Source organism: Brachyhypopomus gauderio, unplaced genomic scaffold (genome assembly GCF_052324685.1).
Source record: "Brachyhypopomus gauderio isolate BG-103 unplaced genomic scaffold, BGAUD_0.2 sc63, whole genome shotgun sequence".
In the NCBI taxonomy this organism is placed as follows: domain Eukaryota; kingdom Metazoa; phylum Chordata; class Actinopteri; order Gymnotiformes; family Hypopomidae; genus Brachyhypopomus; species Brachyhypopomus gauderio.
Window position 1 is genome coordinate 1220447 of NW_027506884.1, and position 5000 is coordinate 1225446.

Here is a 5000-nt window from a genome sequence, read left to right on the forward strand (position 1 = left end):
TGATGTGGGAGGTGATGTGGGAGGTGATGTAGGAGGTGGTGTGGGAGGTGGTGTGGGAGGTGATGTGGGAGGTGGTGTGGGAGGTGGTGTAGGAGGTGGTGTGGGAGGTGGTGTAGGAGGTGATGTGGGAGGTGGTGTGGGAGGTGATGTGGGAGGTGGTGTAGGAGGTGATGTAGGAGGTGGTGTGGGAGGTGATGTAGGAGGTGATGTGGGAGGTGGTGTAGGAGGGGGTGTGGGAGGTGATGTGGGAGGTGGTGTAGGAGGTGGTGTGGGAGGTGATGTGGGAGGTGGTGTAGGAGGTGGTGTAGGAGGTGGTGTGGGAGATGGTGTAGGAGGTGGTGTGGGAGGTGGTGTAGGAGGTGGTGTGGGAGATGGTGTGGGAGGTGATGTGGGAGGTGGTGTGGGAGGTGGTGTAGGAGGTGGTGTGGGAGGTGGTGTAGGAGGTGGTGTAGGAGGTGGTGTAGGAGGTGATGTGGGAGGTGGTGTGGGAGGTGATGTAGGAGGTGGTGTGGGAGGTGGTGTAGGAGGTGGTGTGGGAGGTGATGTGGGAGGTGGTGTGGGAGGTGGTGTGGGAGGTGGTGTAGGAGGTGGTGTGGGAGGTGGTGTAGGAGGTGGTGTAGGAGATGGTGTGGGAGGTGGTGTGGGAGGTGATGTGGGAGGTGATGTGGGAGGTGGTGTGGGAGGTGGTGTAGGAGGTGGTGTGGGAGGTGGTGTGGGAGGTGATGTGGGAGGTGGTGTGGGAGGTGATGTGGGAGGTGGTGTAGGAGGTGATGTGGGAGGTGGTGTGGGAGGTGATGTGGGAGGTGATGTGGGAGGTGGTGTGGGAGGTGGTGTAGGAGGTGGTGTAGGAGGTGGTGTAGGAGGTGGTGTGGGAGGTGATGTGGGAGGTGGTGTGGGAGGTGGTGTAGGAGGTGGTGTGGGAGATGGTGTAGGAGGTGGTGTGGGAGGTGGTGTAGGAGGTGGTGTGGGAGATGGTGTGGGAGGTGATGTGGGAGGTGGTGTGGGAGGTGGTGTAGGAGGTGGTGTGGGAGGTGGTGTGGGAGGTGATGTGGGAGGTGGTGTGGGAGGTGATGTGGGAGGTGGTGTGGGAGGTGGTGTGGGAGGTGATGTGGGAGGTGGTGTGGGAGGGGGTGTGGGAGGTGATGTGGGAGGTGGTGTAGGAGGTGGTGTAGGATGTGGTGTGGGAGGTGATGTGGGAGGTGGTGTAGGAGGTGGTGTAGGAGGTGATGTGGGAGGTGGTGTAGGAGGTGGTGTAGGAGGTGGTGTGGGAGATGGTGTAGGAGGTGGTGTGGGAGGTGGTGTAGGAGGTGGTGTGGGAGATGGTGTGGGAGGTGATGTGGGAGGTGGTGTGGGAGGTGGTGTAGGAGGTGGTGTGGGAGGTGGTGTAGGAGGGTGGTGTGGGAGGTGATGTGGGAGGTGGTGTGGGAGGTGGTGTAGGAGGTTATGTAGGAGGTGATGTGGGTGGTGGTGTGGGAGGTGGTGTGGGAGGTGGTGTAGGAGGTGATGTGGGAGGTGATGTGGGAGGTGATGTGGGAGGTGATGTAGGAGGTGATGTGGGAGGTGATGTGGGAGGTGATGTGGGAGGTGATGTAGGAGGTGATGTAGGAGGTGGTGTAGGAGGTGGTGTAGGAGATGGTGTGGGAGGTGGTGTGGGAGGTGATGTAGGAGGTGGTGTAAGAGGTGGTGTAGGAGGTGGTGTAGGAGATGGTGTGGGAGGTGGTGTGGGAGGTGGTGTGGGAGGTGATGTAGGAGGTGGTGTAGGAGGTGGTGTAGGAGGTGGTGTAGGAGATGGTGTGGGAGGTGGTGTGGGAGGTGGTGTAGGAGGTGGTGTAGGAGGTGGTGTGGGAGGTGGTGTGGGAGGTGGTGTAGGAGGTGGTGTGGGAGGTGGTGTGGGAGGTGGTGTAGGAGGTGATGTGGGAGGTGGTGTGGGAGGTGGTGTGGGAGGTGATGTGGGAGGTGATGTGGGAGGTGGTGTGGGAGGTGGTGTAGGAGGTGGTGTGGGAGATGGTGTGGGAGGTGGTGTGGGAGGTGGTGTAGGAGGTGATCTGGGAGATCTCCACCCTACCACCCTCCTCTGTGTTTCACTCCACAGGCAGCAAAGGTGAAAGGTCACCAGTCATGGCCACATGGCCAGACTCTGACATTTACTCCTGCCTGACTGCAGCGCTGCTCAATAATCACTAATCACTAATCACTAATCACCCCACATCACAGCTTGGCCTTGATGAGGAAACTGTTTTCACACTCGCATTGTTTGACATAAGGAACATGTTCCGATCTTCACCCACAAACGTCCCCACGTCCGGCCTGAGTGTGCCAGTATGAGCAAATATAGTCTGACCTGTGTGGCGAGTGTAGCCTGTGTTGTTGGTGATCGGCTAATAAAGTTGTGTTGCGATCGTCTCTTCCTACCCACTGTGTTGTGCCCAAAAGCCCTTTCCCTGAGGATGGTCCTGCGTTCTAGTAGAATAATTACGCTTCATGCTCCTGCAGTGCCAACTTCAGACACCTGTGGGCTTTTAGCTTTTCTTGTAGGGCAGCGTTTCTGACATGAATGATTTTAATGGACGCTTCTACCTCTTGAAGGAGCTTTTAAAATGATCATAACATTCACTTCAGAATATTTATTTGCAAAGAGCCCTCGTTTGTACATCTCGATATGTGTGTTTCTGGATGTCTATTCATATTTATTCACAAACTGATTCAAGGTTTTGAAGGGACGTGATGTTATCTAGATATTTGCTTGGAGATCTGTTCTTTTGGTGCAAACATGCTCTGTCTGCTTTGTCTTTTCTTCTCAGGCCGCAGGTTTTACCTCCAAATCCTTCGTTCTCTCTGCCCTCCCACCATCTACAAGAGCCACGAGTGCAAACAGAAATGAAACCAAAGTAGTGGGTGAAAGAAAATAAAACAGAAAGAGGGAGGGGGGGAGGGAGAGACAAAGACAGACATGGAAAGAGAGTGAGAGAGCAAGAGAGGGAGAGAGGAGGTGGAGAGAGGGCAATAGCCCCACCTTGTGCTCCGTTCTCGTCCACGGGTATTCTTGGGTTGATAATACAGATGTCGATGTTATTGCTTGAGAATACGCGTAGCTGAGGGGAAGCCATGTTCACCGGCTGCTGCGAAATACGTCCACACATGGACGTGGAGCACGTTAAAGAGATGAAATACATCCACGTTCTTCTTTGGCTGTTTGGAGATTGGTGAGTTCCATCATTTTCTTTCTTTCTTTCTTTCTTTCTTTCTTTTTTCTTTCTTTCTTTCTCTGTCTCTCTGGCACACACGCACCCTCTCGAGCTCTAGGGAGAGGCTGCAGGGCTCCAGTGTGACTTCTTGTTTTATTGTTGCTTGGTGATTGGGCCTGAAGCAGACAGGTGCCCTTATCAAAGCTCATGGGCCAGAGAGGAAATCCAATAAGTGTGTGCATGTGTGTGTGTTTGGATGTGTGTCTGTGTCTGCACGTATGTGTGAGTGTGTTTCTTTGTGTACGTGCATGTGTGTGTGTGTGTGTGGGCATGCGTGCATGGACGTGTGCGGGCGTGTGTAAGGAGACTAGGGTTTATCCGGTTTGGCTCCTGGGGGCTGAGGTAAATAAGGTCAGAGAGAAAGAGCAGCCTCTCTGCCTCTGGGCCCCGAGATCCATCACAGTTGCTGCCTCCCTCATGAAGGCAGGGGCGGGGCCAGGGTCAAGGCAGGTAGGGGCGGGGCCAGGGTCAAGGCAGGTAGGGGCGGGGCCAGGGTATGTATGGGTATGGAAGGTTATGCATGGGTGGATGGAGTGGAGGTTTGGCCTGCAAATCCAAAGAAATGTTTTTTCTTTTTCTTCTAAATCTAAACCAGGAATCATATTTGATTGCGAAAATGTTCAATATACACAATTCCTGATGTGTGGCCCAATTTCAGTAATTTCTAGTTGTGGTTTTGCATATTTTTTATAATGTTTTATAGAATTATTATAATTATGTGGAATTAATGTTGAGAATCGAGCTGAAATTGCAGTCATCTACAAACTTGAGTGATCTATTCAGAAGTTGAGAATTAGTTGTGAAATCATGTTTTGGTGAGCTCATCTCCACTGAAGCAGGAGTCTATTGGTTGGATATCATGTGCCTTCATAAAAACAGGGGACCATTAGATCTAGAAAAAACATGTTTTATCAGGCCAATATCACGTAGCACCACATTGGGGATTCAAACTAGCAACTAGCACCCCTATGGAGTTTGCAAAAGCTTCTAATTTGCTTCTAATTTCTTTATTCACGTGTAGGTCAGCTGGCACTTTGCTGATTTTAGGCCTGACCCAGACCGTCCTCAGGGTCTGTGTGCTCCATGTTTTCATGCCCCACATCTGGGTTTTAGAGCACACATGGCTTGTTATTGCTTATTTGAAACTTTTACTATGAAATACATGAAGCTGACTCAGGTGTGTCAGCAGTGTGAAGATGCCTGGGTGGGATTATACCTCGCAGGGTGGGATTATACCTCGCTGGGTGGGATTATACCTCGCAGGGTGGGATTATACCTCGCTGGGTGGGATTATGCCTCGCAGGGTGGGATTATACCTCGCTGGGTGGGATTATACCTCGCAGGGTGGGATTATACCTCACAGGGTGGGATTATACCTCGCTGGGTGGGATTATACCTCGCAGGGTGGGATTATACCTGGGATTATACCTCGCAGGGTGGGATTATACCTCGCAGGGTGGGATTATACCTGGCTGGGTGGGATTATACCTCACAGGGTGGGATTATACCTCGCAGGGTGGGATTATACCTCGCAGGGTGGGATTATACCTGGCTGGGCGGGATTATGCCTGGCAGGGCGGGATTATACCTGGCTGGGCGGGATTATGCCTGGCAGGGTGGGATTAAGCCTGGCTGGGCGGGGATTATGCCTGGCAGGGTGGGATTAAGCCTGGCTGGGCGGGATTATGCCTGGCAGGGTGGGATTATGCCTTGCTGCCATGGCCGCTCACCTCTCCAGTAGGCTTGACAGTTTTC

The 5000-nt window shown here is 53.0% G+C and overlaps 1 long non-coding RNA gene across 1 annotated transcript in view; it reads left to right on the forward strand.

Moving 5' to 3' along the window:
* The first annotated feature begins 2052 nt into the window (after positions 1 to 2052).
* LOC143489604 (uncharacterized) overlaps positions 2053 to 5000 on the forward strand; it is a 9487-nt gene continuing 6539 nt past the window's right edge. The window contains exon 1 of the long non-coding RNA XR_013124724.1: positions 2053 to 3203. This is a non-coding gene — a long non-coding RNA (uncharacterized LOC143489604). The remainder of the gene's footprint in view (positions 3204 to 5000) is intronic.